Raw genomic sequence first — 13,611 nt, forward strand, 5'->3', positions numbered from 1 at the left:
AGTTCTTCATATCCATTCTCCACATTGCTGGGACTTTCATTGATTCAGCATGTATATTGTTGACCTTTTATTATGTACCAGATTGAGGATACAAAGAACTAGATGGGCACAATCTCTAATCTCACAGAGTTTATAGTCTACAGTGGGATATAGACAAGTGAATTAGCAATTTCAATAACATTTGTTAAATGCTGTAATGGGTAGAAATGTTATAAATGCTCATTGCCTTGTTAAACAACAACTTTCCCTAGCCCCAGATGTTGGAAAGTGGAATTATGCTGACCTGGAGGAAAACTGTACACCTGGGAATTTTTATTTTTATTTTTTTATAGGAATTTATGAATGCTGGTATTCACAACAGCCCTTCATAAGAAGACTCTGTTTGTTGGAGAAGTATTAACAGATGACCCAGTGGAAGGAAAACTATTGTATAATAAAACATAAAATTATTACAGTTGAGGTTTAGAAAATGAGTGTTAAAGAAAGAGGCTGAACTTAAATGTCACTGGTATATGAGATGAAATATAATTGTAGAAAACATTTTCAAATGTTTATTGATTTATTTTTAGTTCTCAGTGTATTAAAGATGAAGTAGATAATGTCAAATTGTAATAATATATTATTTACACAAAAGAAACAAATGTAATCCTTAAAGCAGATGAAGAAAAGGCACTTTCTGATGCTTGATAGTTATTTTCAAAGGTCAACTTTATTGTTTTATAATTAGGTGTAAATACTGTTAGTAATATAGGCTGGCCACTTCCAAGTCTTGGGAGAATAATAAAAAAACTGACATTGGTAGACATTCCCTTTAATAGGCCAGAAGAAAAGTTGAATTAAGTTACATAAACTAAAATAGGTGTATTTGAGTTTTTAATCTTAATAAGATTAATTTTCAAATAAAAAATGGAAAGTAAGCTAAATGGTAGTACTGAGATGTAGACTTAATTATATGACTGGAAAAGCCAGGTGTCCAATCTGTAATTTCAATATATAAGTAATAACTGTAGCATCGAAAAGTCCATATGGGATTAAAAGATAAAACCTTTGAGTAGATGCTTGTAGCGTTTTTTAGTGGATGCTATATATTACTTTTACTTCTGTCTCTTTACGCCAAACATGTAAAGGTGTTTCATAATCAGTTGGGAAGTTCACATAATTTTGTACTCTCCCCCAAGACTTCAGTTAGGCAAAATTTAATGTCCCACTGTCCAGCATCATAGTAACAGCTCCTCTACATCTTCAGTATCTAATATGTTTTTTAAACATACAGAATCAATGAGGGGAGCATAACTTCTGCCCTCTAAAAGTTTACAATATAACATAGTCAAGTATGATTTAGAGCCAGGCACAGTGGCTAGCGCCTGTAATCCCAGTACTTTGGAAGACTAAGGTGGGCAGACTGCTTGAGCTCAGGAGTTTGAGACCAGCCTGGGCAACACAGCAAAACTCCATCTCTATTAAACATTTAAAAATTAAATAAAAATTAAAAAAAAAATTTAAAGAATTAGCCAGGCATGGGGGCCTGTATTCCCACTCAGGAGCTCAAGAGGCTGAGGTGGAGGATAAATTGAGCCCAGAAGGCAGAGGTTGCAGTGAGCTGCGATCACATCACTGCACACTGTAGCCTGGATGACAGAGCCAGACTCTGTCTTGAAAAGAAAAAAAAAAAAGAATTATTTACAAAATAAGGGCACATAGAAAGACAAAGTTGCAAATCATTTTGCTGTAAAGACACATGCACAGGTATGTTTATTGTGGCAGTATTCACAATAGCAAAGATTTGGAACCAACTCAAACACCAGTGATAGACTGGTTAAAGAAAATGTGGCACATATACACCATGGAATACTATGCAGCCATAAAAAAGGATGAGTTCATGTCCTTTGCAGGGACATGGATGAAGCTTGAAACCATTATTCTCAGCAAACTAACACAAGAACAGAAAACCAAACACTGCGTGTTCTCACTCACAAGTGGGTGTTGAACAATGAGAACACATGGAAACAGGGAGGGGAACATCACACACTGGGTCTTGATGGAGTGGTGGGGTCAAGGGAAGAGATAGCATTAGGAGAAATACCTAATGTAGATGATGGGTTCATGGGTGCCGCAAACCACCATGGCACGTGTATACCTATGTAACAAACCTGCACGTTCTGCACATGCATCCCACAACTTAAAGTATAGTAATAGCAAGAAGAAAGACAAAGTTGCCATTCAGCAGCAGTCATTTCATAGGCTCTTTCCTGTTAAGCCTCCAGATTTCTTTCCCCATACTCCTTAGCTTTCTTGCTTCTAGTATCACTGAGAAAATATTAGCCACTAGAAAAATTTATATTTTCCCATAGCCAAATCTACCACCCTTTCTACATCTGTACCCATGTCTTTTTCCTTCCTTCCTTCACATTGAAAAGAGATATACTGTCCCTGCCACTATCTAATGCCAACTTTTTCACCTATGTAGACTAAATCCTCTCTTTTCACTTCTCTCATAGATTTACTGTTTTTCAAATACTCTCTTCCTTTCTTAGATAATCATTTTTTCCCTTTTCCCTGGGTTTTCCCCCAACATACAAACAGTACGGAACATCTTCTTTCTTGACCTCTCACACTCTTCCAACTTCAATTTTATTTTTGCTTTATTTTATAGCAAACTTGAAAGAATTGTGTATACTTGTTGCCTCCACAAACATCTGCTCCAATTTTCTCTTGACTCCACTTCAATTAGGCTTTTTATTTTCCACTACTTCCCAGAAATTTTCTTTGTTTTATTACCACATTCATTCTTCTGAACTTCAAAGCAGCATTTGACACAGTAAAGCATGCAAATAGTTAAAAAACAATTAAAGAAGTATAAAACATATACAGACAAGCAACCCCTTAGGCTAGCTTCTTGTATAGTCCCTCAAAGCGTAACAATGACATGCTTGCTCAGTGTTCCAGTGGCCTCTCATCATACCTTGCACCAAGTTTCTTACTGTTATTTTCAAAGCCATGCATGATCTGCCTGTGTCTATCTCTTCCACCTGATCTCTGACTGATCTCCTCTCTTACAGCATTGGCTACCTTGCCATTGTCAGACGTGGTAAATATGTTTCTGTCTCAGGGCCTTTGCATTCCTCTGCAACTCTGCTTGGGATGTTCTTCCTTGAGGTATCCACATGGCTTTCTCCCTCACATCATTCCTGCTCCTCAGAGAGGCCTTCCTAGGTAACCTTCTTTGACACTCTCTTACCCTTTACCTGGCTTTATTTGTCATAACCTTCAGTATTCCCTGATTTATTACATGTTTCCTCCCACTTGAATGGAAGCTCTTGAGAGGAGGGACTCTGTTTAGTTTACTGTTTATTCATCAGCAAGTGTACCCTGAAAACAGTAGGTATTCGATATACATTTATTGAATAAATGGATACATGAGTAGATTATAGGTTGTAGATACTAGACATTCATTGAGGTTAACACACTTACTTTTTTTTAAAAAAATTGTTTATTATACTTTAAGTTCTGGAGTGCATGTGCGGATTGTGCAGGTTTGTTACATGGGCAGACACGTGCCATGTTTCTGAGGTTCTTAAATTGTATCATTAGTAATATACAAATGTAGAAAAAATGATGGACACTTTTCTGAATAGTCTAAGATTTTGCAGCTTGGGCTCACAGCAAAACTTAAGAAAGAAAATAATGATATTAACTAGTTATATTTATATGAATATTTTATGGATAAAAACCACTTCTGACTGGGTGCAGTGGCTCATGCCTGTGATCCCAACACTGAGTGTGGTGGCTCATGCCTGTAATTCCAGGCTGAGGCTGGTGAATCACAGGAGCCTAAAAGTTCAAGAACATCCTAGGCAACATAGGAAGACCCTGCCTTTACAAAAAATACAAAAATTAGCCAGGCACAGTGGCTCATGCCTATGGTCTCGGTTACTTGGGGGTTGAGGTGGGAGGATTGCTTGAACCTGGGAGTTTGAAGCTGCAGCGAACTATGATCATGCCCATTGCACTCCAGTCCGGGTGACCGAGCAAGACCCTGTCTCAAAAAAGTTAAAATAAAAACCCCACTTTTATATTACCTTATTTTATCTCAATGAATTAAGTGAGTTAAGTGTTCTTTATCATTTTAAGAATAAAGAAATTGAGGCTCAAAAGTTGTTCTTTACTGAAAAAAGCATAATGGCTAGCCAGGTGTGATGGCATTGCATAACATTTGACATTTCTATGAATGTCAGAGTTCAACATCTTTTGTTTTTTGAATTGTCAAAGGGAGAGTTAATATTATATTGTTATTTACTTTCTTTACATTTGTTAAGAGTCCCTCCATAGGTGGTCTTCCAGGGTGATGGTTAAGTTAGGGAAGGTACTAAGTACTAGGTTTGTGTGGGAGGGGACATTTTAGGTACACGAGATCAGTGAAACAATATTTAATGTTGAAAGGGGCATTACTCAAAGGGAACAAATAGGAGATTTCTCTGGGTAGATTCAAGGCAACATATAAAAAGAGTAAGAAAAATTCAGCCCTCCGTCAAGAGCCTCGGAGGAACCATGAAAATATTAGTCTCAGTGGGATGCTATGGACATTCTAACACAAGGCACAATGATAAAGCAATGAAATTGAACCACCTAAAGTTACTTGAGCTATTTCTCAAATACATTAAAAATGATAAAGACCCTACTTTCTTCTTACCTTCTTGAATAATTCAGTTCAAAAACATTTAGGTGGGGCTCTATGAGGTAGGTGTCTGGCAGGGAGGAAGACCTTGGCTTGGCCCAGGGTGTTGGATCCCAAGTGGGGTGAGATCTGAGTGGGGCGAGGTCACCTGCTTAGTGGTGGTAGGTGACAGCAGCAATAGCCTGGTAGGGTGATAAAGCCACAGTGGGATTAGGAAATGTCGCCAGGACCCAATATGTTTGCCTATCTACTGGTTTATGGAACCAAGTTTTATTTGTGGTTCTCACTGACTCTGAGGGAGGTTAGATAGGGAAGAGACTCAAGCAGCCCTATGGGAGGCCCATAAAGTGAGGAATTGGGGTTCCTTCCAACAGCCAATGAGGAACTGAGACCTCCTGTCAATAGCTTTGTGAGAGAGCCATCTGAGAAATGGATCCTTGAGCCCAAACATTCAGATAACTGTAGCCCCAGCTGACATATTGACTGCAATTTCATGAGAGTCTCTGAGTCAGACCCAGTTAAGCCACTGAATTCCTAGACACATAGAAACAGTGAGATTAATACATGTTGTTTTAAGACAGTAAGTTTTGAGATAATTTGTTATGCAGCAACATACAACTAATATACTGGGTAATAGTTTAGATGGATACTAAAAAGGTGATGGAATTTCCATTTTGAATAGCATAGCTAGGGAAGACCTCTTTGAGGATGTGACATTTGACCAGAGGCTGAAAGAAGGGAGGAAACATGCCATGTGGCTACCTAAGGATGGAACATATAAGACCCAGGAAAAGGCAAGTGCAGTGGGCCTAAGGTGGGAGCATATGTGACATGCTTGAGGACCAGCAGGAGGCCAGTTTGGCTAAAGCGTTGTGAGCGAGAGGGAACACCGATAGGACATCAGTTGGAGGGGTAGGTAGAGGAATGCTTTGTAGGTTAAAATAAGGACTTAGGATACTAGCCAAAGTATAGTGGGAAGTCAGTTGGAGGATTTTGAGCCATGATGTGACATGATCATATTTATATTATATAGGATCATTTATGTAAGGAGTGTGGGTATTGAGGTAGATCCTCAATATATGGTAGCTACTGTTACTATAGAGATGACCAGATCTTGCTTATAGTGATCTTAGCTCTGCCCTTTCCTAGTCAAAAGTCCTTGGGCAAGTTGCCCAACTCCTGCATCTCAGCTTCCTGATCTGTAAAATAAGGACCTCAGAGGATAATTGAGAGGATAAAATAAGTTCATATATCTATCTTCTACAACAGCTAGAGAAAAAAATAAAGTAGAGTAAGTGAAAGGTTCCCCCTATGTGATCCCACAAGATCACTACAATTCTGGTTACTCAAGATCGTGTTAAAAATGGTATGGATGAGGCCAGGTATGGTGACTCATGCCTGTAATCCCAGCACGTTGGGAGGCCAAGGTGGGTGGATCACGAGGTCAGAAGTTTGAGACCACCCTGGCCAATATGGTGAAACCCCGTTTCTACTAAAAATACAAAAATTAGCTGTGTGTGGTGGTACATGCCTGTAGTCCTAACTGCTCAGGAGGCTGAGGCAGGAGAATCGCTTGAACCTGGGAGGCAGAGGTTGCAGTGAGCTGAAATCATGCCACTGCATTCCAGCCTGGGTGACAGAGTGAGAGTCCGTCTCAAAAAAAAAAAAATGATATGGATGATCTCTGTTCATTTTATAAGCGTATTAGGGTTCTCTAGAAGGACAGAATTAATGGATTATGTGGATTGAGCTCTTATGAAGACTTCTCAATGCTTGCTTCTCATTTTATTTCATGTAAGACTTAGAGACAAGTGAAGTTGTTACATGCCTTATGATAATGACACTAACGTACATCACCCACAGGTTCATACAGAATTGGTATTTTCTCGTCCTGGTAACTTGAAAAGTTTAGCCCTTGAAGCAATTGGCTTAATTTAGGATCTCAAATCCTGAGGTTGAAGGATACTTAGATGTCAGTTGGACCAACTTTGAGTTTTTAGATCAGTAGAACAGCACCACGTTTATGGAAGTTGTCTCAGATTACACAAGAAACTAGTAGAGGAAGGAACCCTAGAGCCCATGTCTCCATTTTGTTTTATTTTTCCTACACCTCGTTGGAAGAGATGTCATTGGGAATTAAATTATTCTTTGCCCAGACTAAGGACCACATTGCTGTTAGTCAGGTTAAAAGTTGGGCAGGGAAGAAATAACTGGGCTCTGATTGCCTTCCACCCTAGAGCATCTCAAATAATACTTAAAAATTTTCTATAATAAAAGAAAAATTAAGCTTTTTGAAAACTAAAATGTGACACAAATCTTGGCATTTTATGTATTTTATAAAAAAGAATCTGAAGTTATTGTGACATCGATAGACCCTAAATACTTAAGTTTATATTTGAGTCATGTGAATGGCGTTAATTAAATTTAAAAGGTCAATATTGAATCCTCTAAAGCTGGATACGTCATAAAATGTATTCACAGAAGACAGGATAATTAGAATATATATTCATTTTACCAAATCTGAGAAGCTGAATAATCATGGCCATGAAAAATTGGCATTTTGTTATTTCTCTAATGTAATAGTCTAAACAGTTTCTGATGGGATGTGAATTATTTTGCTAATTGGGTAAGTCTCATGTGCTCTTGTAGCAAACATTGGGTAAAATGAAGTGTTTGTAGAGTTAATATCAACCATAATCCTACTATCCAAAGATAACCCTTCATAAAACCTTGGGGTGTGTGTATGTGATTTTTAAATTATTACAACAGGGATATATGTTCACCATAGTAAGTTTAGAAGTGCATATAAATAGCAGAAAATAAAAATCTCAGTTTGAGAACTGTTTAATAAATACACTATAATTAAAAAATGGATTCCTCTGCTTTTGAACATTTAGGACGTTGTTATACAATATTTTGGTCACATAAATTATACTTTGGTTCTATAAAAATAACTTGGCCATTACACCTGAAGGGAATAAGGATTTTATGTCTTGACTTCTCATATTCAGAAATTTTTGAGAGGATTGTCAACAGTTTCAATTTGCAGAGGGTTTCATGAAGTGAGACTTGCTGAACATCCCTGAGTTTGGGATCCAAAGGAGGAGTGAGCAACAGCTAGACTGCAGAGGCTAAGGAAGTTGGGGAAGAAAGACAGCACACATAGAACACTGGTTTGTGCCATGTGTCCAGGGAAGGCAGACAAAAAATGGGAATAGCTTGGGGTAAGGACTAGAATTTGGGCATCAGATTCAGAGAAAAGTTATTTTGATGATAAATGGAGATTGTTAAAATTTTTAATTAGTCAGGAGGGAAATAGTAGAGAGACAAAGAAATTCATGATGCTATGAGGTAGTCCTAGTATCTCCATTTCAGCCTTATTTTAAAGACATGATTCATATAGAGATTTCTGATCCCTCACTGGATACCAGGGCCATATATAGTCACTAGGCATTCATTCAGCAAGTATTTACCAAGCAATTTCTAGTCTGAGTGCTGGAGAGATAACTATAAATCACAGACGACATAAATAAGACTCAGTTTTTTCTAGACCTAATAAATGAATATTCTACTGATAGAACAGGAAACCTTCCTTCCTTCCTTCCTTCCTTTTTCTTTCTTTCTCTCTTTCTTTCTTTCCCTTCCTTCTTTTTTTCCTTCTTCCCTTCCTTTTTCCCTTTCTTCTTCCCTTCTCTTCCTTTCCCTTCCCTTCCCTTCCTTCCTTCCTTCCTTTCTTTCTTTCTTTCTTTCTTTCTTTCTTTCTTTCTTTCTTTCTTTCTTTCTTTCTTTCTTTCTTTCTTTCTCTCCTTCTCTCTTTCTCTCTTTTCTTTCCTTTTCTTTTTTTGAGACAGACTCTTGCTCTGTCGCCTGGCTGGAATACAGTGGTGTGATCTTGGCTCACTGCAACCTTCGCCTCCCAGGTTCAAGTGATTCTCCTGCCTCAGCCTCCCAAGTAGCTGGGACTACAGGTGCATGCCACTACGCCTAGCTAATTTTTTTTTTTTTTATTTTCAGTAGAGACGGGGTTTCACCGTGTTAGTCAGGATGGTGGCCGTCTCCAGACCTTGTGATCTGCCCACCTTGGCCTCACTAAGTGCTGGGATTACAGGCGTGAGCCACTGTGCCCAGCCAAGAACCCCTTTCTTTAACATTAACAGTCACGTTAAAAGCACCCATGCTGGCTCTGTAATAAATCACTTTTGTGAGCCTGATTTTTTTTGTTTGTTTGTTTAACTAAGAGCATGGTTTTCAGAGTTATCTGGTTCCTGGGTTTGAATTCTTACTCTGTGATGTACAAGTCAATTATTTACTTGATCTTGAGCAAGTTGAGCATAATAATACCTACATATTAAGGTTGCTGTAAGAATTAAGTGGATAATGAATGAACAGTATGGAACTTAGAACCTGATATAACAGTAGCTCTCGATGAATATTAGCTATTTTGATGAAAATGATGATGGTGATAATGACGATTCCTTGGGTTCCTGGTTCAGCCTTTCTTTCCCGATTCTTCTTTCCCATTAATATGACATGGCAAAAACAACAGAGAGATAGAATTCAGAAAAGATTAGAAGCAAAACTTAATTGATAGGAAGTTGATGGGTTCATAGCAAATAGATGTGGCAAGTCCCACACAGTGTTGGCATGATGTCTTCCAAGCCGTCATGGCTTTTGCCGAGAGAACTTGGTTTTATTGAAAAAGCCTTGAACTGTGTCATTAGTCTTAAATTTTAATTTGAGTTCATTAATTAAAATAAAATGCCTAAAACAGTGCCTAGTACACAGAAAGCACTCAATAAATGTTTGTGTCATTGTAGGCTATTACCATTTATTCATTTATTCTTTTTTTTAAAAATAATTTATTTATTTTACTTTAGGTGAATACTATATCTGGCATTTCTCCCCATGTTATCCCTCCCTCCCCTCCCCTCCCTCCCTACCCCCACATTGTCTCTCCCCTACCCGCCCCCCAACTGTCCCCTGTGTGTGATGCTCCTCTCCCTGAGTCCACGTGTTCTCGTTGTTCAACACCCACTATGAGTGAGAACATATGGTGCTTGACTTTCTGTTCTTGGGTCAGTTTGCTGAGAATGATGGTTTCCAGATTCATCCAAGTCCCTACAAAGGACACGAACTCATCGTTTTTTATGGCTGCTTAGTATTCCATGGTGTATATGTGCCACATTTTCTTTGTCTAGTCTATCATCGATGGGCATTTGGGTCGGTTCCAGTTCTTTGCTATTGTACACAGGGCTGCAATGAACATACGTGTACATGTGTCTTTATAGTAGAACGATTTGTAGTTCTTTGGGTATATACCCAATAGTGGGATTTATGGGTCAAGTAGAATTTCTATTTCTAGATCCTTGAGAAATTGCCACACTGTCTTCCACAATGGTTGAACTAATTTACACTCCCACCAACTGTGAAAGAGTGTTCCTATTTCTCCACATCCTCTCCAGCATCTGTTGTCTCTCAATTTTTAATGATCGCCATTCTAACTGGCATGAGATGATATCTCAGTGTGGTTTTGATTTGCATTTCTCTAATGACTAGTGATGATGAGCATTTTTTCATATGTTTGTTGGCCTCATATATGTCCTCTTTTGAAAAGTGTCTGTTCATATCCTTTGCCCACTTTTGAATGGGGTTGTTTGTTTTTTTCTTGTATATCTGTTTTAGTTCTTTGTAGATTCTGGATATTAGCCCTTTGTCAGATGGGTAGATTGCAAAAATTTTTGCCCATTCTGTTGATGGCCGATTCACTCTAATGATGGTTTCTTTTGCTGTACAGAAGCTCTGGAGTTTAATTAGATCGCATTTGTCTATCTTGACTTTTATTGCCATTGTTTTCAGTGTTTTAGTCATGAAGCCCTTGCCTATGCCTATGTCCTGGATGGTTTTGCTTACATTTTCTTCTAGTGTTTTTATGGTGTTAGGTTTTATGTTTAAATTTTGGATCCATCTGGAGTTAATTTTAGTGTAAGATGACAGGTAGGGGTCCAGTTTCTGCTTTCTGCACATTGCTAGCCAGTTTTCCCAACACCATTTATTAAACATGGAGTCCTTTCCCCATTGCTTGTTTTTGCTGGGTTTGTCAAAGATCAGATGGTTGTAGATGTGTGGTGTTTCTTCTGGGGGTCTCTGTTCTGTTCCCTTGGTCTATGTCTCTGTTTTGGTACCAGTACCATGCTGTTTTGATTACTGTAGCCTTGTAGTATAGTTTCAAGTCTGGCAGTGTGATGCTTCCGGCTTTGTTCTTTTTGTTTAGGATTGTCTTGGCTACGTGGGGTCTCTTGTGATTCCATATGAAGTTTAAAGTGGTTTTTTCCAGTTCTGTGAAGAAGGTGATTGGTAGCTTGATGGGGATAACATTGAATCTATAGATTGCTTTGGGCAGTATGGCCATTTTCATGATATTGATTCTTCCTAACCACGAGCATGGAATGTTTCTCCATCTGTTTGTGTCCTCTCTTATTTCCTTGAGCAGTGGTTTGTAGTTCTCCTTGAAGAGGTCCTTTACATCCTTTGTTAGTTGTATTCCTAGGTATTTTATTCTCTTTGTAGCAATTGTGAATGGGTGTTTGCTCTTGATTTGGCTCTCTGTTTGTCTGTTATTGGTATATGAGAATGCTTGTGATTTTTGCACATTGATTCTGTTGTATCCAGAGACTTTGCTGAAGTTGCTTGTCAGTTTGAGAAGATTTTGGGCTGAGATGATGGGGTCTTCTAGATATACAATCATGTCATCTGCAAATAGAGACAGTTTGACTTCCTCCTTTCCTAATCTGATACCCTTTATTTCTTTTTCTTGCCTGATTGCTCTGGCTAGAACTTCCCATACTGTGTTGAATAGGAGTGGTGAGAGAGGGCATCCTTGTCTAGTGCCTGATTTCAAAGGGAATTCTTCCAGCTTTTGCCCGTTCAGTATGATATTGGCTGTAGGTTTGCCATATATAGCTTTTACCATTTTATGATACGTTTCATCAATACCTAGTTTATTGAGAGTTTTTAGCATGAAGGGCTGTTGAATTTTATCAAAGGCCTTCTGGGCATCTATTGAGATAATGATGTGGTTTTTGTCTTTGGTTCCATTTATGTGATGGATTACATTTATGGATTTGCGTATGTTGAACCAGCCTTGCATCCCCAGGATAAAGCCTACTTGGTCGTGATGGATAAGCTTCTTGATGTGCTGTTGCAATCTGTTTGCCAGTATTTTATTGAAGATTTTTGCATCAATTTTTATCATGGATATTGGGCTGAAGTTTTCTTTTTTAGTTGAGTCTCTGCCAGGTTTTGGTATCAGGATGATGTTGGTCTCTAAAATGAATTAGGGAGAATTCCCTCCTTTTGTATTGTTTGATACAGTTTCAGAATGAATGGAATCAACTCCTCTCTGTCTGGTAGAATTCGGCTGTGAACCCGTCTGGACCTGGCCTTTTTTTGGTTGGTAGGCTATTGATTGCTGCCTCTACTTCAGCCCTGGTTATTGGTCTATTCAGGGTTTCAGCTTCCTCCTGGTTTAGTTTTGGTAGAGTACAAGTGTCTAGAAATTTATTCATTTCTTCCTGGCTTACTGGTTTATGTGAGTAGAGCTGTTTGTAGTAATCTCTGATGGTAGTTTATATTTCTATGGTATCAGTGGTGATATCCCCTTTATTGTTTTTTATTGCATCTATTTGATTCTTCTCCCTTTTCTTTTTTATTAATCTAGCTAGCAGTCAATCTATTTTGTTGATCTTTTCAAAAAACCAGCTCCTGGATTTATTGATCTTTTTGAAGGGTTTTTTGTGTCTCTATCTCCTTCAGTTCTGCTCTGATCTTAGTTATCTCTTGTCTTCTGCTAGTTTTTGAGATTTTTAAAAAATGTTGCTCCTCTAGTTCTTTCAATTTTGATGACAGGGTGTCGATTTTAGATCTTTCCCCTCTTCTCTGGTGGGCAATTATTGCTATAAATTTCCCTCTTGATACTGCTTTATAGGTGTCCCAGAGATTCTAGTAAGTTGTGTCTTCATTCTGGTTGGTTTCAAATAATATCTTTATTTCTGCCTTCATTTCATTGTTTATCCAGTCAACATTTAGAAGCAAGTTGTTCAGTTTCCAACTGGTTGTGCAGGTTTGAGTGTGTTTCTTGATCCTGAGTTCTAGTCTGATTGCGCTGTGGTCTGATAGACTATTTGTTATGATTTCTGTCCTTTTGCATTTGCTGAGAGGAGTGATTTGCTTCCAATGATGTGGTCAATTTTAGAGTAAGTTCAATGTGATGCTGAGAAAAATGTATATTTTATGGATTTTGGGTGGAGTGTTCTGTATATGTCTATTAGATCTGCTTGGTTCAGCTCGGCATTCAAGTCCTGGATATCCTTGTTAATTTTCTGTCTCATTGTTCTGTCTAATATTGACCGTGGAGTATTGAAGTCTCCCACTATTATTGTTTGGGAGTCCAAATCTTGTTTTAGGTCAGTAAGAACTTGCTTTAGGTGCTCCTGTGTTGGGGGTGTATATATTTAGGATAGTTAGCTCTTCCTGTTGGATTAATCTTTACCATTATGTAATGTCCTTCTTTGTCTCTTTTGATCTTTGTTGATTTGAAGTCCATTTTATCAGAGACTAAGATTGCAACCCCTGCTTTTATTTGTTCGCCATTTGCTTGGTAAATCTTCTTCCATCGCTTTATTTTGAGTCTCTGTGTGTCTTTGTATGTGAGATGGGTTTCTTGAATACAGCACATGGATGGGTTCTGACTTTTTACCCAGTTTGCCAGTCTGTGTCTTTTGATTGGGGCGTTTAGGTCATTTACATTCAATGTTAATATTGTTATGTGTGAATTTGATCCTGCCATTTTGTTACTGGCTGGTTTCCTTTCTCATTAGTTAACTCATTTTTTTCATTGCATTTTTGGCCTTTGCTAACTGGTTTGCTTTTGCAGTGAC

At 38.2% G+C, this 13,611-nt stretch overlaps 1 protein-coding gene across 2 annotated transcripts in view; it reads left to right on the top strand.

Annotated features, from left to right (window-relative positions):
- SCFD2 (sec1 family domain containing 2) overlaps window positions 1-13,611 on the top strand; it is a 446,165-nt gene that overhangs the window by 977 nt on the left and 431,577 nt on the right. The gene's annotated exons all lie outside the window — the stretch shown is intronic.

This window comes from Callithrix jacchus, chromosome 3 (genome assembly GCF_049354715.1).
Source record: "Callithrix jacchus isolate 240 chromosome 3, calJac240_pri, whole genome shotgun sequence".
Lineage (NCBI taxonomy): Eukaryota > Metazoa > Chordata > Mammalia > Primates > Cebidae > Callithrix > Callithrix jacchus.